Source organism: Macaca nemestrina, chromosome X, assembly GCF_043159975.1.
Source record: "Macaca nemestrina isolate mMacNem1 chromosome X, mMacNem.hap1, whole genome shotgun sequence".
NCBI classification, from domain to species: Eukaryota; Metazoa; Chordata; class Mammalia; order Primates; family Cercopithecidae; genus Macaca; species Macaca nemestrina.
Window position 1 is genome coordinate 80,465,103 of NC_092145.1, and position 26,668 is coordinate 80,491,770.

General features: G+C 42.7%; 3 pseudogenes; 1 reads left to right on the forward strand and 2 right to left on the reverse strand.

Annotated features, from left to right (window-relative positions):
• The window catches only part of LOC139360888 (E3 ubiquitin-protein ligase makorin-1 pseudogene), a 29,012-nt pseudogene extending 20,549 nt beyond the window's left edge, over positions 1 to 8,463 (forward strand).
• Positions 7,350 to 8,448, reverse strand: LOC105496966 (high mobility group protein B1-like; annotated as a pseudogene).
• A 5,948-nt stretch (positions 8,464 to 14,411) lies between the features above and the next one.
• Positions 14,412 to 26,021, reverse strand: LOC105496950 (ATP-dependent RNA helicase DDX3Y-like; annotated as a pseudogene).
• Positions 26,022 to 26,668: the final 647 nt, after the last annotated feature.

A 26,668-nucleotide genomic window follows, 5' to 3' on the forward strand; every position in this document is an offset into this window, starting at 1 on the left:
TTATTCTTCCCTCTTTTCTTCTTCATTAGTCTGGCTAGCGGTCTATTTTGTTAATCTTTTCAAGAAACGAATTCCTGGGTTTACTGATTTTTTTGAAGTGTTTTTCGTGTCTCTATCTCCTTCAGTTCTGCTGTGATCTTAGTTATTTCTTATCTTCTGCTAGCTTTTGAATTTGTTTGCTCTTGCTTCTCTAGTTCTTTTAATTGTGATGTTAGGACTCTGTGAGAGTGGGACCCGCTGAGAGACACCATTTCGTTTCCTGACTTCAGCCCGCTTTCCAGTGGAGTGAACGGTTCTGTCTTGCTGCGGTTCTAGGTGCCACTGGGGTACGAAAAAAAAAACCTCCTGTACCTAGCTTGGTGTCTGCCTGAACAGCTACCAAGTTTTGTGCTAGAAACCCAGCGCCCTGATGGTGTAGGCACAAGAGGGAATCTCCTGATCTGAAGATTGCAAAAACCATGGGAAATGTGTAGTATCTGTGCCAGATAGCACAGTTCCTCATGGCTTCCCTTGGCTGGGAAAGGGAGGCTCCCTGCTCCTTGCACTTCCCAGGTAAGGCAGTGCCTCACCCTGCTTCTGCTCACATTTCATGGTCTGCACCCACTGCCTAACCAGTCCCAATGAGAAGAACAGGTTACCTCAGTTGGAAATGCAGAAATCACCTGCCTTCTGCATTGGTCTGGCTGGGAGCTGCAGACTGGAGCTGTTTCTATTCGACCATCTTGCCAGATCCTACCTCTCCCCACTTTTTTTTTTTCATACTCCTTCTTGACTGAAAAACATCAACACTAGCATGTATTGAAGATCAGAATCTGACCAGGCCTGTGATGAGAACTGGTCATTGACATTGTCAGCCATTCTAACATTTCAAATGTGTTTGTGGCAGGTATTGAAAAAACCAATTAAATGAAACTCCCCCCCCCTTTTTTTTTTGAGACAGAGTCTCACTCTGTCACCCAGGCTGCAGTGTAGTGGCATGGTCTAGGCTCACTGCAACCTCTGCCTCCTGGGTTCAAGCAATTCTCCTGCCTCAGCCTCCCGAGTACCTGGGACTACAGATACATGCCACCATGCCTGGCTAATTTTTGTATTTTTAGTAGAGATGGGGTTTTACCCTGTTAGCTATGATGGTCTTGATCTCCTGAGCTCGTGATCTGCCCACTCTGACCTCCCAAAGTGCTGGGATTACAGTTGTGAGCCACCGCACCTGGCCCATTTGCCTAGCTTAGAATAAATTGCCTGTATGTTAAATGTGAAATTGCTGTATTTACTTGAATTAACTTCAAAGAGTGCTTTCAAAAATGTTAATGGGTATATTGATATATCCCACGTTATCATGATTGGACTGGCTTATTTAAAGAGTATAAGGTTCTAAGTGCCTATCCAGGATAGAGTGAGCAAGTTCAAACTTAACTTAGTACAGGTTGACCACATAAGAAACTATGTTTTAATGCTTTAAAATGTTTCCCTAGCTCCCAAGTCTGCAAGAATCAAACAGTCCTAATGCAGGCTACTGCCTAAGGGTTTTTCTCCTTCTTATATTTATGGATGCATTGATTATTCCTGTTAAAGTTGTGTCACACCTATATGCCAAGGTTTGATTTTAGCCAAATTTTAGTAGATTTATTTTGTCAAAACAATTGGTATCTTGAGCATTGCTGAGCCAACAGGACATCAAAGTAACAAGTTGTCTAAAGTTAATGTTGCAGTACATTAACAAACAAATCATCCTCAGTCACAAAATTATAAATGCAGCTTAGGGTGGGACTAAAGTAGGAGGGGATAGTTAAACCCAAGCTACAGCAATTAAGTCCTGAAACCAACTTCTGAATAGGGCTGCTGATTATTCCTTTCATTTCTTCTTGTGACTTTTGTAAGAGTTAAAGAAAAAGGAAAGAAATATTAATCATGGCTGGCAGTTAAATACAGGTTTACTTTAGATAAAACCTGAGAGGGGCTTCTGGCTGATTTCAATCGGGAGCGCTTTTTCTACAGACTAAGAGTATATATTGGTTTTAGGGTGAGGAGCTTATTACAATCTTGGAATGTTTCTGTGTGAGAGAAGTTTTATGGCAGGGTTGAAATGTCTCTGGAAGGAGGGGAAGTTATCTTGGAACAGACATCTTTCTGGCCAGAGGGGGGTTATCTTGAGGCTGGCATCTTCCTGGCCAGAGGGGACTTATCTTGGGGCTAGCATGTCTGTGATTGGGGAGGAGTTTGGGATGTTTCTGGTTGGAGATGTTATTGTGGTTTATGGTTGCAGTGATCTTAGCCATTAGGCTGATGACCTTTGGATTTAGGCAATTTTTTATTAAGGTGAACTTTAGAATGAGGGGCTTGTCCAATGCTCCTTCTCTGTCAACTTTGAGCTCCCTTGAATTTTCAGGAATGTCACAGCTGGTAATGTACTGCAATTTCTTGAAGTTACACGATATAGTCTGGCTAAGTTACATGTGGTTCCCATATTAGCTTGTTTGCAAGGGTGACTTTGTGGCAAAGCAGATTCAGTTGCCCCACAAGTCAGCCCCTTTGGAGTGATATGACTCTGACAACTGGAGGAACACCAGGGTCCTTAGTCTCATGCCAATTTAGATAAAATGACACAGGCACACGTGGAGTGGTTTTAAGGAGCAGAGAGTTTAATAGGCAAGAAAGAGGAAGGAAGAAGAAAACAGCTCCCCCTATACAGAGACAGAGGGGGCATTCAAACAAAGAAAAACCCCAAGTGCAGCAGAAAGTGGCTGCTTATATGAGGAGGCTGGAGGAGGTGGTGTCTGATTTGCATAGGGCTCAGGAGATTGGTTTGACCAGGCATATTGTTCATGTAGCCCACAAAAAAAAATGACCCTCCCATCCTAGCCTTTTATTATGCAAATGCAGGGCACCATGATGTTCTAACACGTGGGGATATGGGGGGGTGGCCATGTTGCCAGGCACATGTGGAGGCAAGGGCAAGAAGAAGATGGTGGGAATTGTCATGTTTGGGTTGACCCAGTTTTTAATGGCCATCATTTGCATATCAAAGCTTGCTGGCCCAGCTTTAAGAGCTGGGGCTTCCTGCTAGACAAAAAACATTTCTGGAGCTACTTTAAAAGAAACAAAAACTTTCCAAGGACGCCTTTTTCTCTCTATCTGCCTAAAATGATTTCTTAATAACTCCTATAACATTCCCCACTGTGGAGATGTCACCCCAACTGCTGTTAGGTGGTTTTGGGCAATGACTCTTTCTGACTACTTCCTGCTTGAAAAGGGGCATCAAATGGGGAACAGCAGCCAGGGCTCCTCCTGGGGTCAGTTTGAGGGTCCTTAGAAGAATGGCATGTCCATGCATAGTTCCATTAGCAGCACCAGTTGGAGTTTGATTGCTTCTAGGCTAAAGGAAACAATTTGAGCTATAGTATTGAGTATACAGGGTCCAAATATTAATACAAGACATATAAGCAAGAGAGTGCTTAATAAAGGGGTTAATCAATTCCATAAAGAAGACTGGAATTCATTAAAGAGGGATTGCAGCCACCCGAGGCTGAAGCCTGCATTTTCCCTGAGCCTGTCAATAATTTTGATTTGATCTTCAAGTACCTGTAGATTTTCCTCTACTTTAATAGAGGTGTTAATCCAGCAGCAGCATGTTTCATTTAAAAGTGCACAGGTACCTCCTACTTCAGCTGTAAGGACATCTAAAGCCCATCTATTCCATGCTACTACTGAGGCTAAAGAGTCTATGGGTAGTGTGCTTCTATGGCTCCTTCCATCCTTGTTGCATCATAATGGCAAGGAGAGGAGTACCAGCAAACCAGAAGAGACCTTTGGTTATAGAATTCCCTATTCATGGTCTGAGATGGGATTGTCATGTGCATGCCCTCTCCAATCTTCTCTTTCAGTTAAATCTCCATATGAGGGCATGAAAATGATAGATCTCTTTGTTCGGCATGTCCGAGATAGTACACTTTCTAAAAAGGAGCCTGGGTTAGGGATGTCTCCAGATGATGTGGCCATGTCACAGGAATTTAAAAATAAGTTGGAGAACATTGCTGCTATAGTGCGGTTCCTTAGTGTTATTGAACTGAGCAAACTGCTCAGGACAGATCCAGCAATTAGTCTTATTACAAATGGGCCATGGCTGATATTGTAGGAGCTAAAAGGTATGATGTATCACTAAACCCAATAAAAAGTCCTAGCAGACTCAGTTGGAGAATTTCCCTTTGGAGGTCTATGAAGTTCTTTGGTTTTATTTTCCCAAACAAAGAAACCTCTGGGTTATGGGCACCCTATTCACTTTCATTACCTGGCAGAATTTGCAGGATAATTGCCCAGAACTAGCATATTGATCCACATTTTTACATTACCCATCCCTTTTTGTTCCTTCCAAGCCGCAGGAGATTGCCACTTGATTCACAGGAATAAGCAGTGTTAGTCTAAAATGTAGTCAAAAAGCTAAAAAAAAAAAAAAAAAAAAAAATTAATGAGACTAGGATTTAATGACAAATGTATGGTAAGCTTTGGAGCACAATTTCTCTCTCCAGTCCTCATTTTTGGTAAAAACAAATTATGATAAGACTGTGTGTATTGTTTGTAGAATAAACTTTAGTCTTATACTTGGCCTGATTATTTGCATAAAATGCAGCAAAGCAAGAATGGTTATTTCTACATAGGCCTTTTAGATTGACCTTGATGGAACTCTGTTCCACAAGGAATCTCAGGTAAGACCTTTAAAGCCAAGCTCAGCCATGGGTTTGTATCCTCAAATACCTGTGAGTTAAGTGATCCTCTCCTCTTGAGGTCCTAAGATAAACTTGGAGCTCCTGGACTTGTTAGAAAGTGACATTCTTTACTGACCACAGGTTAAGAACACTGTGTGGGGACTATGTAGACAGTGTATGAGGCCACTTTTCTCCAAGGGGCTCTTATTGGCTCTGCATGTCAAGCTTGATTCCTTAAAGGGAAACACACCCTTTTAGTCAAAGCCTTGGTAAAATAACCAGATTTTCCAATTATGTCCTGTTGAAAAAGAAAAATGGATTCTTATTGCACTCACTGATGCAAACAACTATATTGCCATAAGCTAAGAGTACTCACAGATAGTTTCCGAATTCTAGAGGAACCAGGCAGAGAAAAACAAACATGCTTGAAATTTTGTTCACAGGAATATACCTTATTCAATTATTAAAGGTAGTAAATAGTTCAAAATAAGTTTCCTTGACTCTGAAAATCAAAACAAGGATCAGCAGTATTCCAAGCAAAAGTCAAAAAGGTTGCTTTAACTTTCTAAGTGCATTCTATTTAGTTAACTCTTGTTTTGCTTGATATTTGTGAACGTGTCAGTTCTTTATGAGTCCTGTACATTCTTTCTCTCTTCCAATGTTACAATCTTTAAGGATATTAAAAACCTGCATTTGAGAACACCTGTTGAAGTCCTTAATATAACTTGAATATAAACTGTAAAATACCATATAATATCCTTTTTGAGTCTAATGTTTACAGATTTTGCAAGATTAATATTTTCAATCTTTCTATAACTTGTTTAAACCTCTAGCTCTATCTTATCAAATTTAACATAATCCCTCATCCCAGGGCAAAATTTACATTTCTCTGCTTTCTTATAATCTTTTACTGAAAAAAAAAAAAACCCACATTTTACTGTTTTTATATGCCTTGCATATAAAACTGTTTGGTGATCTCAAATACATGTTGCACTGTTAACTTTTAACAACTTCTCTTTTTGGTGAAAAAACCTGGTTGGTAAGTGATTTTAATTATGTACCAGGTGTGCATCCTAGGACCCAGACAGAAGTGCAGATAAAGTCTGACTTTTCAACATCTAGCTCCATGTGTCCCAGGCCTTACTTATCTGTAAAGCAGGCAGTGTACAACCTTGAAACATTTAGCAAACCTAGTATCTAAGTTGTATGATTTATACCACCTTTTTGCATTTTGATGGCACTTTCATTTTACCAGTAATCCTTAAGACTATTTTTATTTCTTAAAGTCATGTGAACTGAAAAGCATTTGATTTAAGGCACTTATTTTTCTTTTTTCTTTTTTTTTTTTTTTATTATACTTTAAGTTCTAGGGTACATGTGCATAACGTGCAGGTTTGTTACATATGTATACTTGTGCCATGTTGGGGTGCTGCACCCATCAACTCGTCAGCACCCAAACTGGTGGAGGTGCCGGGGTATTTTTCTTTAAGCCAATCAATTAGAGCTCTTTTTATAGACATTACACACAACACATATACAACAACATGAACAGACAAAAGATTCAGTACTTGTAAGATTTTGTTTTGCCAGTTTCTTTCTTTTTTTTTTTAAACCTCTGCAATTATTAGTTTATTAGTATCATCCAGGTCTCAGATGTTCAGTATTCCTCCTGAAATTACATAAACAAATGCAAATGGAAAGAATCCAAGTCAAAATTATATAACAAAACAGCACTCCATCACAAAAGCGTGTAAAATTACAAGAATGCTATTTTAAAATACTGACACTTTAAGAAAACGATAATCTCAAAAACCACAAAATTCCCAAATTGTTCCCTAAACTGCTAAGCAGATAATGACTAATGAATGAGTTTGTTTTGTAAAGAAAAATCATTCGAATAAATTGAATAATTCATACTGAGATGCAAAGTTTCAGTGTCTTCTTTCCTCCTATCTACTTGGATTTATAAAGGGGCAAACCATAATATAGGAAAATATACCCTATTTTGAATGTAGCATCTTCATTTTAAAAGCTGGCCCAATTAATTAAAAATTCTTGTAATGGAAAGTCTCGTTTCCTGAGCAGTCCATATTTAGATAAATGGGAAAAGACATCTATAGCCAGCATTTTCATAGTCTTCACTGAGACTAATGTCAACAAAATATTTAATATGGCAGTCTTGTATTTTAAGCTCACGCTTTTGGGGATACATTCTTAGGTCATCTTTAATGTAGGAACTGCAAAATATAACTGCCATTACATGGTAATGGGAGTTAAAGAATAGAGTCCTCATATAAATGTTAGAACATACTTTTCTATTAGTCCTTCAAGGACAGACTTTAAAAATGTTTGATTCTAATAATCCCATGCTTTGAGTAGATTGATTACTTTTCAGTTTGTAAATGTAAGTGGGCTATGTGAAATTTCTTAACTGATCAAGATTTTGGATGTTCAGTTATGGATGAAAACTATCTCAACTTAACTTTACCCCATTATGGTATGCAGGGTGTGTAGACAAAAGCTTTTTATTAGCTAACTATATGAAAGGATAAACGCTGTAATAATTCATATGATTCAAAATGGGCAAAAGCAAAACACTAGCTTCCCCTCAAGAAGAAAAATTTTAGACCTATGAAAAGCACAACAATACTAATAAAAATAATTGTATTTACTTAGAAGCATTCAGAATGTCAACTAAACAGCTGCAATTTTTTTTTTTTTTTTTGCAATTACAGAGTGGTATTCAGTTAACAGAACAACAATTATTTCGCATGAGCTGCGTCAGAGACAACCGAAGATGAAAAAACTACCATCCCCATATATAACTAATTTGTGCTGTGCACCAACAAGAACCTGCTTTAAATTTCCATGCCAATGTACAACCCCCATACTGTACCAGGCAAGGTTAGTGGCTATTTAAAATACCACCAGGACAGGGCTATCTAAAGACACATTTGGTAGTGTGTTAACTATACAAAAAAAGACACTGTACAGTTTAAAAACAAACCTTACACAGCCTTACGTTTCAATTTTTTTCTTTAAAAGGGGTGAGTTGTGTACAGGGGGGTTAAATGCTTTATAGACAAGAAAGAAACTGCGCTAGAACCAACTTATTCATCATCATCATCTTCTTCATCTTCATCTTCTTCACCTTCTCCTCCTCCTCATCCTCTTCATCTTCCTAATCTTCCTCCTCTTCCTTTTTCTTGCTTTTTTCAGCCTTGACAACCCTCTATTTTGCTGCATCAGGCTTTCCTTTAGCTCGATATGCAGCAATATCCTTTTCGTATTTTTCCTTCAGCTTCGCAGCCTTCTTTTCATAAGACTGCTTGTCATCTGCAGCAGTGTTATTCCACATCTCTCCCAGAGTCTTTGCAACATCACCAATGGACAGGCCAGGATGTTCTCCTTTGATTTTTGGGCAATACTCAGAGCAGAACAGGAAGAAGGCTGAAGGAGGCCTCTTAGGTGCATTGGGATCCTTGAACTTCTGTTTTGTCTCCCCTTTGGGAGGGATATAGGTTTTCATTTCTCTTTCATAACGGGCCTTGTCCACCTTTGCCATATCTTCAAATTTTCCTTTCTTTTTAGCAGATATGGTCTTCCACCTCTCTGAGCACTTAGAAAACTCTGAGAAGTTGACTGAAGCATCTGGGTGCTGCTTCTTATGCTCTTCCCGACAAGTTTGCACAAAAAATGCCTATGATGACATTTTGCCTCTCGGCTTCTTAGGATCTCCTTTGCCCATGTTTAGTTATTTTTCCTCAGCTAGGCACAGAGTCGCCCAGTGCCCATCCGACTCTCACTTGCCCCGGCACTGTCTCTATGGAGCTCAATGTACTGCAATCTTATTTGCCATTTTCTTAATTGGATTACTGGCTTCAGGGTGGAGCCCTTGGATGAACAGGGCCAGGTAGCATGCATTAAGAGTGGTAAGACAAAAAAATGGAGAAAAGTAATTCTGTTGACTGAGAAGAAAAGAGTTTTCCCAGAAAAACAAGATCCAATAAGAGAAAAACATAAAGACCTTTAAAATATACTTATAACTTGAATATCCACTTTTAATTAAGCTGAGCATGCTTTAAGAAAATCCTTTGAAATCCTTTGTTACTCGACTTTAGCCATGCCAAGCACTTAAGATTTTTGGCTTTTGAACTTTACAAAAAATAACATCACGGGTGAAACCGACAAGACTTAATTAGGTTATGACTTAATCACGAGCATACAAGGCATTTTCAAAGGGGTGATAGGCAGCTTTTGAAACTGTCATTGCAAAATTTTGACAGAGACAGTGAAAGAGATCTGCCCCAAACAACTCCATTTCGTTTTCAGCCCCCAAGCTGTCCTTGCCCATACCTGGGCGTAGGCTGAACCAACTTTGGGAGAAGCCTGGTTTACAGTTTATAGTCTAAAACAAAGATAGTAAGAGCCCCTTTTTATCTTATTCAAAGATAATAAGAGTCTCTTTTTAATAAGAGTCCCCTCTTGCCTGGGGACCAGACTAAGAAACTAAACTAGTCATAGAATTAGAAACCATGGCTTAGGAGTCATGCAGTTGGAGACTACAAGATTTTGACCCTCCCTAAACTGCTCTCAAGATCAGTGCTTAAGATATTTTGTAAGCCCTGCCCTTGATAGATTAGCTGGCACCACCCAGATTGACAAACTGGCTTATCTGATTTTGTGGAACTGACTTAGCACAAGAAAACGGCCACCATTGTAAAATGGCGGAGACTGAAAGAAAGCATTGCCACGTGGTTGCAGGTCATGTTCCCAAGGACATGAAATAAGATGGAGACCTGTAACCAAGTTTGTTACTGACCGTTTTGTTGGGCTGGCTCAAACAGCAGGCTTATGGGGTCCTGGTCCTGCATCGTAACCTAAGATACCCTTTTTTTTTTTTTTTGACAAAACCATACAGAAAGACCTTCAAAGCACACCAGATTGTCTACAGCTTAGGACCAACTTTACAAATCCTTTTCCATTGATTATAAATTTACAGAGAATAGAAACAATGATTCTTTTATCCCTTTTACTGGTTTGCACAGGGAGAGAGTAGCCAAAAGCCCAACTGGTAAGAAATTTTTACCTTTTGCCAGCATGTCAGGCTTCTGGGCTCCCTTTCCCCTTGTTCAACTCTAAGCCAAGCATTTTAAGGTTTGGAAAATTAACTTTGTCTAGGTTGGAAGAACATTATAAAAGAGAAAAAAGTCATTTTAAACCATAAAAGAAGGAAAAACACCATAGAAAGGAGTTCCAATTAGGGTTGTTAAGAGGTATTACCTCTCTTCCTATTGGGAATGGTGTTTCCCTTATTTTTTTTGCCCTCCCTATTTTCTCTTTTCCCTTTTGGCCTACTATAGGAGACACATTGCTCATCTCCAAAATTATTTTCTGCTTGCAGAGCTGCCTGTTTTAGCTGCAGTTAGGGTTTGGCTTAGGAGCAGTGTAACATTCCTCCATGAGAGGTCAAATACCAGAGTTAAATTTTAGAAAACTTCTATATACCTATCAGGGTTGTCAGAAAATCAGCCTAAGTCTCCCTTTACTTGCCTAGGATTCTGCAATAAGAAGGGAACTTGAAGGGGCCCTAAATAAGGGAATCCTCAGATGGTTCCCCTGGAACTTGCTTCTCTAATTTGGGGGAATTATTTTCCCTGGGCCTGCCTGATATGATTACTAAAAGAGCTGGGTTGATTTTACAGTGCTTGAAAAGATTTAGTAGAAATGCCATGCCCTTGTGCAAAAAAGAAAAAAAAAAGAGCTTTTTCTTTAAAGTTCTGAGGTTGGCCGGGCGCGGTGGCTCAAGCCTGTAATCCCAGCACTTTGGGAGGCCGAGACGGGCGGATCACGAGGTCAGGAGATCGAGACCATCCTGGCTAACACGGTGAAACCCCGTCTCTACTAAGAAATACAAAAAACTAGCCGGGCGAGGTGGCAGGCGCCTGTAGTCCCAGCTACTCGGGAGGCTGAGGCCGGAGAATGGCGTGAACCCGGGAGGCGGAGCTTGCAGTGAGCTGAGATCCGGCCACTGCACTCCAGCCTGGGCTACAGAGCGAGACTCCGTCTCAAAAAAAAAAAAAAAAAAAAAAAGAAAAAAAAATAAAGTTCTGAGGTTAAGGAATTTCCAGTGTTTCAGAGTGCACTCCAGAGGGGTGTAAGCTGAAGATAATTTATTACCCATTGTGGAAAAGTAAAAAGTTCCTCTTCAAAGTTTCCCTTCTTATTCAAGAATAAATAATAAATGTTAAAAATAATCATTTTCTTTCTTTCTTTCTCTTTCTTTCTTTCTTTCTTTCTTTCTTTCTTTCTTTCTTTCTTTCTTTCTTTACCTCCCTCCCTCCCTCCCTCTCTCTCTCTCTCTCTCTCTCTCTCTCTCTCTCTCTCTCTCTCTCTCTCTCTCTCTCTTCTTTCTTTCTTTCTTTCTTTCTTTCTTTCTTTCTTTCTTTCTTTCTTTCTTTCTTTCTTTCTTTCTTTCTTTCTTTCTTTCTTTCTTTCTTTTTTCTTTCGATGGAGTCTCACTCTATCACCCAGGCTGGAGTGCAGTGGTTTGATCTCAGCTCACTTCCACCTCTGTCACCCAGGTTCAAGCAATTCTCCTGCCTCAGCCTCCCAAGTAAATGGGATTACAGGCACCTGGCACTGCACCCAGGTAATTTTTGTATTTTTAGTAGAGATGGGGTTTCACCATCTTGGCCAGGCTGGTCTTGAACTCCTGACCTCGTGATCCACCCGCCTGGGCCTCCCAAAGTGCTGGCATGAGCCACCACACCCAGCAAAAATAATCATTTTCTTTAAAGACTAACTTCCTCCAAGCCTCCTTGCCTTTGTGCTAATAACTCTTTGTTAAGCTTTATCCTATGTAACTGTTCGATATAAGGGAATAAGCACATTCTAAGTCCTTGTACTTTAACAAAGATATTTGTTCTGGACATGCTCAGGCATATCCCAGCTCGCAGCCTATGCCCCTTCCTTATTTGGAAATGTTACTACTTTTCTAAATCCTTTCTCAAGCAACTTCCTCTTTTCCTTTTGTTCTCCATTTCCTTTACTTATTTAGGAAAGTTTTAAGTTGTTAGCCAATCGAGTTTAGCTTAGACTGTGAGGTCCAGCTCCAATCAATGGAAATAGGATGCAGCAGTAACGACCCAATGCATAAGGGATAAATATTCCTGCCTTTCTTTGTTCATTGTGCTCTTGTGACAAGATTGGTGATGAGCAACACCCTTTCTGCAGAAAGTAAAATTGCCTTGCTGAGAAAACTTTTTGTCTGAATCCTGATTTTTCCTTGAGGCACTGAGAAACAAGCATTTTGTTTCTAACACCCATTTAGGAAAAGAAGCAAGAATAGAAGCATCCTCTTAGTCTCCTTTCTGTATGAGCCAGAGTGGAGAAGACAGGGAGTATCCTCCAAATGTCTCCCCTCCCTGGTTTCTGGATCCTGACACCATGTTAAATATGCCCCCCATGGTTGTAGGCATGGTCCTCCAAGCCATGGAACCGGATGAGCTAAGTGATGGGGCTAACCACGCTTACCCATGCAGCCTTAGTTTATCCACCTTGTGTGATTTCCCTTTGACTTTCTAGAACCTGTGTGATTTGCCTGGCTCTCTGAAAAATGGATCTCCGGAGAGACTGTGTCACTTCTGGGCAAGGCTCCTTTAGTGGAGGCAATGTGCTAGATTGCCTGCTATTACAGCCCATGCTAAAGCACTTACCCTTAAAAAAAATGGTTCCGGTTAACTTCTGAATTTAAAATTACCTTACTAATTAAGTACTGTTTTAATCAGAGACATAGTAGGTGCCTTAAAAGAACGTAGGAACCGAATGGCCATTTTTCTACTGATGGGACAATAGTGGGAATAAAATCTGGCTGCGGAAGACTTTTTTTTTTTTTTTTTTTTTTTTTTGAGACAGAGTCTTGCTCTGTTGCCTGGGCTGGAGTGCAGTGGCGTGTTCTTGGCTCACGGCAAGCACCACCTCCCGGGTTCACACCATTCTCCTGCCTCAGCCTCCCAAGTAGCTGGGTCTACAGGCGCCCTCCACCGTGCCCAGCTAAGTTTTTTGTATTTTTAATAGAGACGGGGTTTCACCGTGTTAGCCAGGATGGTCTGGATCTCCTGACCTCGTGATCTGCCTGCCTCATCCTCCCAAAGTGCTGGGATTACAGGCGTGAGCCACCGCGCCCGGTCCCTAGGCATCTTACTCCTAAATGCTAAAGGCAGAAACTTCCCATTTCCAGAAGCATAGAGCCTGATTTTTAACGGTGTAAAAAGAAGCTGCAGTTCCTATAAAAGAAAAAGGAAAAAAATGTGTCTCATCTAGAGGATTCCTATTTCCACTAGGTGGCGTTGTTAGCTTAGAAATACTATGTGCTTGCCAGAGATGCGGTAGCGAGTAACTTCACTGCAGAGGAATGGGGAAAAGTGTTCCTAGAGGCATTTTCCTGATCTTGCCTAACAGGATTTCTTTCCTAGGCTGTAAAAATACCTGCACATTTAAATCAGAGAAAGAGTAAGACGCCACGGATAGAGAAGGAAGAAGAGTTTTGCAACAGAATAGTTGAGGGTTCTCTGCCAACACCCGGAACAGGCTATTGGAGGCTGGGTCTGGTCCAGAGGCCTGTGAATCATGCCAGGATGTCCCCTGGCCAGAAATTCTCAGTTACCTCAGAACTTTTCCCAGCCTTACTCAATGGCGAGGTCTCCCCGTGAAAAGAAACTAATTCAAAACATGGCCAACATTCCCAGTACTCATGGGTAATAGGGGGGTTCTCCATGTTCTCACCAGCAAGCCTCACATCTGAGTCTGTAGTAGGGCAGCCAATGCTAAGTGTATGTACTAGGCTGATGCATGCCTGTTCCTAAGGAAATACAGATGCTTACTCATGACTTTTTAGATGAGTATATCTTTTTGGCTGCAGGCAGAGTAGGCTCTACATCTGAGAATATCACACAGAAAGTAGTTTGGGTTGATCTATTTGATTTTATTTTAATATAGAGGCCAAGAGCACCTTGTGAATGATGGAACAGATTTTAAGCTTGCTCTCATACTTACCGCTCCAACAAAGGCTGTACCTCAGTTTCCCGGCCAATGGATCAAAATGATATGGCTCCGATAACTGGAGGAACACCAGGGTCCTTAATCTTGTGTCAATTTAGATAAAATGACACAGACCCATGTGGAGTGGTTTTAAAGAGTGGAGAGTATAATAGGCAAGAAAGAAGGAAGGAAGAAGAAAACAGCTCCCCCGTACAGAGACAGAAGGCAGGGGGATTGGAACAAAGAGAAAAACCCCAAGTGTGACAGAAAAGTGGCTGCTTATATGAGGAGGCTGGAGGAGGTGGTGTCTGATTTGGATAGGGCTCAGGGGATTGGTTTGACCAAGCATGTCATTCAAGTAGCAGGAGAAAAAAACTGGCCCTTCCACCCTAGCCTTTTAATATGCAAATACAGGGCACCAGGATGTTTTACACATGTGTGGATATGTGGGGGTGGCCGCGTCGCCAGGCACATGTGGAGGCCAGGGCAAGAATAAGACTGCAGGAATTGCCATGTTTGGGTGGGCCAAGTTTCTGATGGCTGGTATTTGCATATCAAAGCTTGCTGGCCCGGCTTTAAGAGCCAGGGCTTTCCTGCTAGATAAGAAACCATCTCACGAATTTCTGGAGTTGCTCTAAAAGAAACAAAAACTTCCCAAGGACCCCTTTTCCTATCTGCCTAAAATAATTTCTTAATAACTCTTTTTTTTCCGAGACGGAGTCTTCTTCTGTCACCCAGGCTGGAGTGCAGTGGCACGATCTCGGCTCACTGCAACCTCTGCCTCCTGGGTTCACACGATTCTCCTCCTCAGACTCCTGAGTAGCTGGGATTACAGGCACACACCACCACGCCGGACTAATTTTTTGTGTATTTTTAGTAGAGACGGGGTTTCACTATTTTGGCCAGACTGGTCTCGAACTCCTGACCTCGTGATCCGCCCACCTCGGCCTCCGAAAGTGCTGGGATTACAGGCGTGAGCCACCATGCCTGGCTCTTAGTAACTCTTATAACAACAGTTATAATTTCCTACACATCCATCACTGTTGTAGAAGCCTCCATAGCCACCTCTACCACATCTGCTGCTGATGTCATGACCACCTCCACCACTGCAGCTGCTGCTTGTATGACTACTACTAAAGCCAGAACTGCCGGAACCACTACGTTGTCAATAGTCTCTGGCACCAAATGCTCCACTGAATCTTTTAGATCATGCACGAATACCACCCTTGTGGTGTTTATCAGCTATGTTTTCCAATCAAGCAGGCACTTCTTGTTTAAATTCTACAAGAATATCCAGCAAATCCTTTGTAATATTCATATTTCTTTCATTAAAGAATGAGATGGCAAGGCCCTAGTTTCCCACACATCCTGTACAGCCAATACAAGGCACATATTCTTCAATATCACTTGACAAATCAAAATTGAAGCATGTTTCACATTTGAAATGTCTAGTCTTCATGCTGCCACAGCTGTAGCCACTAGAATTGGACTTTTCCCCAAGGAAAACTGGTGAAGGGCCTCCGTCTTGATCTCTCTGTGATTGGTCTCCATGAATACTAGTACAAGGATATATTTCATGGTATAAGAAATTCTCCAGAGAATCTGCTCCCTTTTTTGTCTCCACAAACTCTAAAGTCAGTGAATCCTTCCCTGGTGCATTTAAGAGATCAAGCAGAAATGACCGTATATCTGGCTCTTCCACCCAAACTACTTCCACCCAAACTACTTCAGAGGTAGAGCCTACTCTGCCTACAGCCAAAAATATATATTCATCCAAAAAGTCACGAGCAAGCATCGTATTTCCTTAGGAAAAGTGGCACTAAACATCATGATGTGATGAATGCCCTTTGGTGGCATAGTATCTTGTTCAAGTATACAATGTATCTGAGGTCCAGATCCCGTATCCAACATCCTATCAACTTCATCCAACACTAAGTATTTGCAGAAGTCTAATCCAATCTTTCCTCTTTCCATCAAATCCACTAGATGTCCTGGCATGGCTACTAACAAGTGGCATCCATGTTCCAAGACCTGAATTTGTTGACCAATATCAGCATCACCATAAACTACACAAGGATGAACTCTACACTGGTATGAAAATTTTCTGGCTTCCTCATATCTGTACAGCCAATTCTCTTGTTGGGGCTAAAACCCAGGAGATTGGGTATTGTTCATGGTACCCATACCTTCCATTTTCCTTCACAGCCTTCAAAGCTTTTCCTGGACCATCTATATATATCTGACTCAGTACGGGTAAAAGAAATGCTGCGGTTTTCCCAGACCCTGCTTGGGCACAAGCCATTAAGTCTCTTTTTCCCCTAATAATAGGAATGGCATGTTTTTGCAGTGGAGTAGGATGAGTATAGTGAGTAAGCTCTGTAAGGTCCTCTGAGCTGGCCGCACCGTGGTCAAGCCATTGTGACATTCCCCCACCCTTGTGATAATATGCTTTGTGATATTCCCCATCCTTGTGAAGGTAGTTTCTAACATTCCTCCCCACCCTTGTGACAATACATGCTCCCCGCCCTTGTGAATATACTTTGTAACATTCCTCCCTGCCCTTGTGAATGTATTTGTAACATCCATCCCCTGCCTGCAAAAAATTGCTTCTGACTCCACCGCCTATCCCAAACTTATAAGAATAAATGATAATCCCACCACCCTTTGCTGACTCCTTTCTCGGACTCAGCCCACTTGCACCCAAGTGAATAAACAGCCTTGTTGCTCACACTAAGCCTACTCAGGTGGTCTCTTATACGGACATGCATAATATTTGGTGCCAAAGACCCGGGACAGGGGAACTCCTTCGAGAGACTGGTCCCCTGTACTCACGCTCCCTCTGTGAGGAGATCCACCTATGACCTCGGGTCATCAGACCAGCCAGCCCAAGAACCATCTCACCAATTCCAAATCGGTAAGCAGTTCTTCACACTTGGGTGAGCGGTTTTTTCGCTCTCTACCTAACCTCTCTCACCTCCCTTCAATCTCTTTCCTTTCAATTTCAGTTCCTCTCCCTTCCTGGTAGAGACAAAAAGGAGATACACTTTATCCGTGCATTCAAAAATTCCAATGTTGGTCATGGACTTGGGAAGACAGTCTTCCCTTGGTGTCTGATCACCATGGGGACACCTGCCTTGATCATTCACTCACATTCCCTTGGTGGCAGGTCAATTGTGGGGATGCCTGCTTTGGCTGCTCACCCACATTACAGCCCAGGACTCAGTCAGGGACGCCTACTGGAAGTCTGTAGCTGCCACCTCCATTTCTCCATGTCTCTACCTTCCTTTTTAAACTTACCTTCTCCACTATGGGTAACTTTCTGCCATCCATTCCTCCCTCTTCCCCCTTAGCCTGTGTTCTTAAAAACCTAAAACCCGTTCGACTAACACCTGACCTAAAACCTAAACATCTTATTTTTTCTGTAATACTGCTTGGCCCCAGTACGAACTCAACAATAGTTCCAAGTGGCCAGAGAATGGTACTTTCGATTTGTCTATCCTATAAGACCTAGATAATTTTTGTCAAAAAATGGGCAAATGGTCCAAGGTGCCTTATGTCCAGGCATTTTTTTACACTTCATTCCCTCCCTAGTCTCTGCTCCCAATGCAACTTGTCCCAGATTTTCCTTCTTTCTCTCCCATCCGCTCCTCTGGTCTCCACCCCAAACTCAGAGTCCTCTGAATCCTCCTTTTCCACTGACCCCTCTTACCTCTCTTCTCCTCCCCTGGCCACTCCTCGCCAGGCTGAATCAGGTCCCAATTCTTCTACAGCCTCCACTCCCCCACCCTATAACCCTTCTATTACCTTCCCTCCTCACACCCGGTCAGGCTTACAGTTTCATTCCATGACTAGCTCTCCTCCACCTGCCCAACAATTTCCTCTTAGAGAGGTGGCTGGAGCTGAAGGCATAGTCAGGGTTCATGTGCCTTTTTCTCTATCAGACCTTTCCCAAATCAGACAGCATTTAGGCTCTTTCTCATCAGACCCCAATAAATATATACAGGAATTCCAATATCTAACTCAGTCCTTCAATTTAACCTGGAGTGAGATAAATGTCATCCTGACCTCTACCCTCTACCCAGATAAATGAGAAAGAGTTTATTCTCTAGCCCCGTCCTATGCAGACACCTGCCAGCTTCATGAGCCAGGCCTCCAAGAGCGCACCAGGGCAGTTCACCGAGAGGATCCCTGTTGGCAATACTACACAGACTCCCCAGGTATAGCTAGGTGAGATTACATGGTCTCCTGCCTAGTCTAGGGGCACAAAAAGGCAGCATACAAAGCTGTTAATTATGACAAGCTAAAGGAAACTACCCAAGGTAAAAATGAAAACCCAGCCTAGTTCATGGCCCGCTTAGCAGCTACCCTTAGATGCTTTACAGCTCTAGACCCAGAGGGTCCAGAAGGCCGCCTTATCCTTAATATGCATTTTATGACCCAATGCAATCCTGACATTAGAAAAAAACTCCAAAAGTTGGATTCTGGCCCTCAAATCCCACAATAGGATTTAATCAACCTCACCTTCAAGGTGTTCAATAACAGAATAGCAGCTGCAAAGTGGCAACGTATCTCTGAGTTATAGCTGCTTGCCTCCACTGTAAGACAACCCACAACCACTTCTCCAGCATACAAAACCTTCAGAACATCTAAGCCGCAGCTCCCCGGGGCTCCTAACACGCTGAAACCCCTGTGTGGGCCCCCACTGGAAGTCAGACTCTCTAACTCACATCGCTGCCACTCTTAAAGCTCTTGGAGTTCAAACCCAGCGTTCCTTGCCTGACTCCTTCCCAGATCTCCTTGGCTTAGCAGCTGAAAATTGATGCTGCCTGATTGCCTTGGAAGCCCTTGGACCATCATGGATGCCGAGCTTTGGGTAACTCTTACAGTGGAGGGTAAGTCCATATCCTGTTTAATCGATACAGGGGCTACCCCCTCCACATTACCTTCTTTTCAAGGGCCTGTTTCCCTTGCCCCCGTAACTGTTGTGGGTATTGACGGCCAGGCTTCTAGACCCCTTAAAACTCCCCAACTCTGGTGCCAACTTGGACAACATTCTTTTATGCACTCTTTTTTAGTTATCCCCACCTGCCCAGTTCCCTTACTAGGCCAAGACATTTTCATTAAATTATCTGCTTCCCTGACTATTCCTGGACTACAACCACACCTCATTGCTGTCCTTTTACCTGATTCAAGGCCTCCTTTGAATTCTCCTCTCATGTCTCCCTACCTTAATCCACAAGTATGGGATACCTCTACTCCCTCCTTGGTGACTAATCAGGCACCCCTTACCATCCCATTAAAACCTAATCACTCTTACCCCACTCAACACCAGTACCCCATCCCACAACAGGCTTTAAGAGGACTAAAGCCTGTTATCACTCACCTGTTACAGCATGGCTTTTTAAAGCCTACAAATTCTCCTTACAACTCCCTTATCCTACTAGTCCAGAAAGCGGACAAATCTTACAGCTTGGTTCAGGATCTTTGCCTTATTAACCAAATTGTCTTACCTATCCATCCTGTGGTGCCAAACCCATATACTCTTCTATCCTCAATACCTCCCTTCACAACTCATTATTCCATCCTTGACCTCAAAGATACTTTCCTCACTATTTTTGCACCCCTCATCCCAACCTCTTTTTGCTTTCACATGGACTGACCCTGACACCCACCAGTCTCAGCAACTCACCTGGACTGTACTGACACAAGGCTTCAGAGACAGCCCCCATTACTTTAGTCAAACTCTTTCTCATGATCTACTTTCTTTCCGTTCATCTGTTTCTCACCTTATTCAATATATGGACAACCTTCTCCTCTGCATCCCCTCTTATGAATCTTCCCAACAGGATACCCTCCTGCTCCTTCGACATATATTCTCAAAACAGTATCATATATCCCCCTCTAAAGCCCAAATTTCTTCCCCATCCATTACCTATCTTGGCAGAGTCCTTCATCAAAACCCACATGCTCTCCCTGCTAACTGTGTATGGCTAATCTCCAAAACCCCAACCACTTCTACAAAGCAATAACTCCTTTCCTTCCTAGGCGTGGTTGGATACTTTCGCCTTTGGATACCAGGTTTTGCAATCCAACTAAACCACTATATAAACTCACAAAGGGAAACCTGACTGACCCCATAGACCCTAAGTCCTTTCCCCACTCTTCTTTTTGTTCCTTAAAGACAGCCCTAGAAACAGTCCCCACATTAGCACTCCCTAACTCGTCCCAAATCCTTCTTCTTACATATAGCTGAAATACAAGGCTGTGCGGTCAAGAGTTTTTACACAGGAACCAGGCCCACGACCTGTAGCCTTCCTATCCAAACAACTTAACCTCACAGTTCTAGGCTGGCCCTCATGTCTACATGCGGCAGCAGCTGCCGCTTCAATACTTCTAGAGGCCCTCAAGATCACAACCCATGCCCCACTTACTCACTATAGCTCTCATAAGTTTCAACATCTATTTTCCTAATCACGCTTGGCGCATATACTTTCTGCCTCCTAACTCCTCCAACTGTACTAACTATTCATTGAAACTCCCACAAAATCTGTGTCCTGGCACAAACTTCAACCCATCCTCTCACCTTATACCTAGCACCAAACCTGAACTTCATGACTGTATCTCTCTAATCCATATGGCATCCTCCCCATTTCCCCATATTTCCCTCTTTCCTGTTCCTAATCCAGACCACACTTGGTTTATGATGGTAGTTCTTCAAGGCCCAATCATCAGTCACCAGCAAGGGCAGGCTATGCTGTAGTGTCTTCCACATCTGTCATTGAAGCTACTGCCCTGCCCCTTTCCACTACCTCTCAACAAGCTGAACTCATTGCTTTAAACTGGGCCCTTACCCTTGCAAAGGGACTACGTGTCAATATCTACACTGATTCCAAGTATGCCTTCCACATCCTATATCACCATGCTGTTATACGGGCAGAAAGAGGTTTTCTCACTACACAAGGGTCCTCCATCATCAACGCACCTTAATAAAAATCGTCCTTAAGACTGCTCTACTGCCCAAGGAAGCTGAAGTCATTCGCTGCAAAGGGCATCAGAGGTCACCAGATCCCATTGCTTGAGGCAACACTTATGCTGATAATACAGCAAAAGAAGCAGCTAGTATTCGCATATCTGTCCCTCACGGCCAGTTTTCTTCCTTCTCATCTATCACTCCCACCTATTCTCCCATTGGAACTCTTACCTATCAATCCCTTCCTACTCAAGGCAAGTGGTCCTTGGATCAAGGAAAATTCCTCCTTCCTGCCTCACAGGCTCATTCTATCTTATCATCCTTTCATAACCTCTTTCATGTGGGTTACAAGCCAATGGCCCATCTCTTAGAACCTCTCATTTCTTTTCCATCATGGAAATCCATCCTCAAGGAAATTACTTCTCAGTGTTTCATCTGCTACTCTACCACCCCTCAGGGATATCTCAGGCCCCCTCTGTTTCCTACACATCAAGCTAGAGGATTTGCCGCCACCCAAGACTGGCAGATTGACTTTACCCATATGCCCTGAGTCAAAAAACTAAGATATCTTTTGATCTGGGTAGATACATTCACTGGATGGGTAGAGGCCTTTCCCACAGGGTCTGAGAAGGCCACCACAGTCATTTCTTCCCTTCTGTCAGACATAATTCCTCTGTTTGGCCTTCTGACCTCTATACAGTCTGATAAGGACCGGCTGGCCTTCATTAGTCAGGTCACTCAAGCAGTCTCCCAGGCCCTTGGCATCCAGTGGAAACTTCATACCCCCTACCATCCTTAATCTTTGGGAAAGGTAGAAAGAACTAATGGTCTTTTAAAAACACACCTCACCAAGCTCAGCCTCCAACTTAAAAAAGACTGGACAGCACTTTTACCATTTGCCCTCCTTAGAATTAGAGCCTATCCTTGAGAAGTTACAGGGTATAGTCCATTTGAAAATTTACATGGACGTACCTTCTTGCTGGACCCCAACCTCATGCCAGACACCAGCTCTCAAGGAGGACTATCTTCTGGTCCTCCAGCAGGCCAGACAGGAAATTCACCAGGCTGCTAATCTTTTCTTCCCTACTCCAGATTCCCAGCCATATGAAGACACCCTAGCTGGACAATCAGTTCTTGTTAAGAATCTAACCCCTCAAACTCTACAACCTCAATGGGCTGAACCCTATTTAGTCATCTATAGTACCCCAACTGCTGTCCGCCTGCAGGACCTTCCCTATTGGATTCACCGTTCCAGAATAAAGCTGTGTCCGCCAGCCTGATCTCTCCTCTTCCTCCTGGAAATCGCAGGTACTCTCCCCTACTTCCCTTAAACTCACTCGCATTTCTGAAGAACAGTAATAACCCTTATGAGCCTAATACATTCCTTCATTCTATTAGGTCTATTCATCCTTACCCTACTTTTTGTAACAGAGCTTTATGCAGTCACCCCCACTACTTGGACTGTGCCCCAAAAACTTGTCATCCCTACTATCTTCAGTCTAGTCATACTTCCTATTCACCATTCTCAACTACTCATAAATGCCCTGCCCTTGTTTACACTGCCGGTTTACACTTTTCCTCCAAACCATCATAACTGATATCTCCTGGTTTTACCTCAAACCGCCACCCTTAACTCGCTCTGGGAGTGGATAGAAGATCTTCAGTGGCAAGGTACACAATTCTTCTATCCTGATGAAGTCCTTTTTTTTTTTTTTTTTTTTTACTTTTCTATTCACTAATCCTTGCCCTCATTCTCCAGTCACTCTTACCTCTTCCTAGGTACCCCCAGCATACTATCAATCTCACCCACTCTCTCCTCACTGCCTCCAATCCTTCTCTAGCAAAGAATTGTTGGCTATGTGTTTCCCTTTCTTCCTGCTCTTACACAGCCATCCCGGCTCTACAGGCCGACTGGGCTACCTCTCCTGTCTCCCTGCACCTCCGAACCTCCTTTAATAGCCCTCATCTTTACCCGCCTGAGGAACTTCTTTACTTTCTAGACAGATTTGGTGAGAACTCCCTAGACATTTCGCACCAACAAGTTGCCACACTTCTCCGCATCTACTTGCAGCACCTTTCTCCTTATGTCAATTCCACCCCCCTCCCCCCGCCAATATTTGGACCCCTAATCACACAGACAACTATCCCTGTTGCTGCTCCTTTATGCATCTCCTGACAACAGCCTACTGGAATCCCTTTAGGCAACCTTCCACCTTCCAAATGTTCCTTTAGTCCTTATCTCCAGAACCCAGCCACACACATTACCAAACAGATGGGAGCATTCCAACTTCACATTACTGATAAGCCCCCTATCATTATTGACAAACTAAAAAAACATTGGCAGTCACTATTGTTTAGGAAGACACCTACCCTGCATCTCACTCCATCCTTGGCTACCCTCTCCCTGCTCATCTGACTCTCCTCCTGACCCCTCCTCTTGCTTGCTTTTACCCAGCCCCATCAATAGCAGTGAAAGGTTACTCGTAGACACTATGCGCTTTCTCATATACCATGCAAACCAAACCTCTCACTCTACACAATTGCACCATCAATCCCCATTACAACCTCTAACAGCTGCTGTCCTTGCTGGATCTCTAGGATTTGGGGTGCAGGACTCCTCTCAGTACACCATCTCACCTTTTCACTTTACATTTCCAGTTCTGCCTAACACAAGGTTGTTGGGAGCAAGCCCCGCAAAATCTGGCCATAAACAAAATCTCTGCAGCAATGTAACATGTCCATAATGGCCATAACGCCCAAGCTGGAAGGTTGTGGGTTTATTGGAATGAGGGCAAGGAACACCTGGCCCGCCCAGGGCGGAAAACCACTTAAAGACATTCTTAAGCCACAAACAAAAGCCTGAGCGATCTGTGTCTTAAGGGCGTGTTCCCCCTGCAATTAATTCGGCCCATCACTTCATTTCCCATAAGGGATACTTTTAGTTAATTTAATATCTATAGAAACAATGCTAATGACTGGTTTGCTGTTAATAAATATGTGGGTAAATCTCTGTTCAGGGCTCTCAGCTCTGAAGGCTGTGAGACCCCTGATTCCCCACTTCACACCTCTATATTTCTGTGTGTGTCTTTAATTCCTCTAGCGCCACTTGGGTAGGGTCTCCCCGACCGAGCTGGTCTCTTCTTTTTATGTGGCTCTTCCACCTACATGTGCCTACCTGCCAGCTAGATGGGCACATGTTCCCTAGTCTTCCTTACCCCCAAAATCCAGTTTGTAGATGGGAACGAACAACTGCCTGTCCCCCTCATGACATCAACATGACAAAAAACAGTCTTCCCACTAATCCCTTTACTTATGGGTCTTGGACTTTCTGCCTCCACTATTGCACTTTGAACTGGAATAGCAGGCATCTCAACCTCTGTCATAACATTCCACAGCCTCTTTAATGACTTCTCTGCTAGCGTTACAGATATATCACAAACTTTATCTGTCATCTAAGCCCAGGTTGACTCTTTAGCTGCAGTTGTCCTCCAGAACCGCCAAGGCCTCAATTTACTCACTGCTGGAAAAGGAGGACTTGGTATATTTATTAATGAAGAGTGTTGTTTTCACTTAAATCAATCTGGCCTGGTATATGGTAACATCAAAAAACTCAAAGAGCTCAAAAACTCACTAATCAGGCAACTAATTATGCTGGACCCACCTGGTCACTCTCTAACTGGGTATCCTGGCTTCTTCCAATCGTTAGTCCTGTAATACCTATCTTCCTCCTTCTCTTATTGGGCCTTATGTCTTCCGATTAATCTCTCAATTCCTACAAAACTGCATCCAGGCTATCACTAATCACTCTGTGTGACAAATGCTGCTTTTAACAACCCCACAATATCACCCCTTCCCCCAAAATCTTACTTCAGTCTAATCTCTCCCACTTTGGGTTCCCACACTGCCCCAATCCCACTTGAAGCAGCTCTAAGAAATGTTGCCCATCACCCGTCCATACTGCCCCCAAAATTTTCACCCGAAGTTTTCATTACTTTCTTATTTTATTTCTTCATTATTAACATAAAAAGACAGGAATATAAGGTCCTCTGAGCTGGCCGCACCATGGTCAAGCCATTGTGACATTCCCCCGCCCTTGTGATAATGTACTTTGTGATATTGCCCGTCCTTGTGAATGTACTTTGTAACATTTCTCCCCTGCCCTTGTGACAATACACCAGCCCCACCCTTGTGAATGTACTTTGTAACATTCCCCCCGCCCTTGTGAATGTACTTTGTAACATCTATCTGCTGCCCGCAAAAATGTGCTCCTGACTCAACCGCCTATCCCAAACCTGTAAGAACCAATGATAATCCCACCACCCTTTGCTGATTCCTTTCTCAGATTTAGCCCATTTGCACCCAAGTGAATAAACAGCCTTGTTGCTCACACTAAGCCTGCTCAAGTGGTCTCTTATACAGACGCAGGTAACAAGCTCAATGTTCCCCACGATAATTTCTCCCATGTCAACATTGCTGAAATTTTCAATATGTGGAAGACAGTTACTGCTGGTTGCCTCTATTGGTATGTCATCACATTTCTCAAAGTTAATCCCAGTGTTTCCTCCAGAAAAGAGTACCTACTCCAAGCATTCACTTGGTGGAAGCGGTTTTGACCAATAATCTTTATCTGACTTGTCACACCAATGACTGTGTCCACTCCGTTCAAATTTTCCAAAGCCAGTTCTGTCACCATGACTGCCAATACCATCATAGTCACTCCATCCAGGATCATCAAATCTTCCCCTTGATCCACTTCCATAATCACTGAAATAACCAGGCTTTCCTCTTGCATCTCGGGACCCCAAACTGCTATATGCATCCTTATCTTTGCTACAACTCCAACCTGAACTGTCTTTATCATAGAATCCTTTAGATGCTTCCTTGTTCCTTAAGTGAGGAGGTATATAGCACTCTTGGCTTGCTGTACTTCCTCCTCCACTCTGTTTATCAGAGGCGTTCAGGTCCAGATGAGCAAACTGCTCCTCCAGGTCGAGGGCATTTTCTATCACCATATGACTCATCCCTGAAAAGAAGTGGAAAATCAAGGTCGTCCACTGTAAGTATGAGACAAAATATCCTAGTTTGTTCATTTTTAAAAATTATTTATTTATTTTCCCCCACCCCCACACCACTGGGTTAGCTCAAAGGGCCAGTCTTCAAGCTTTGAAATTCTTTCTTCTGCTTGGTCTAGTCTAGTCTATTGATAAATTTTTCAATTGTATTTTGATATTCTTTAAGTAAGGTTTTCAGTTGCAGAAGCTCTGATTGATTTCTTTTGAAGGTGCTTATCTCTTCCTTCTTTTCCTGGATCGTGTTAGTAGTTTCTTTTTGTTGATTTTCAATCTCATCTTGAACATCTTTGAGTTTTCTTGGAATCCATGGGTTGAATTCTTTAGCCGACATTTCTGAGTTTCCATTTTAGTTGGGGGCCATTATTGGAGAACTAGTGTGATCTTCTGGTGGTGTCACAGCATTCACATTTTTCATGGTGCCAGAATTCTTGTGTGGGTTCTTTCTCCTTTGGAGATAACTGGCATTTCTAATTTTTGTAATTATTTTCCTATAGGTAAAATTCCCCCCCTTTCAATCTGTATATTATTGGTTTTTTTTTCTTCTTTCCCTTTCTCCTCCTTGACAGAGGGTGTGACTATAAAGTATGTTGGAGAGGGTCTTTTGGCTTTACGTCCATATTGCTACATACTTCTGTCAGCAGGTTTCATATTGGGCTGTGTAGTTCAACCTACATGCTGGTATATGGTGTTAAAGCAAACTAAATATGGCCTGAGAGGGACTCCATACTTCCATATTTGAGTCCTTGTGGATGAACTGTAACCTAGCTTAATAGGCAGACAAAATTGAAAACCTAACTTAGTAGTATGCATTTGTAACAATAGCTAAGTTTTAGCCAGTCCCAGTGGCCATACTTTAACCATTTATACACTGCTGAGTGTTCAAA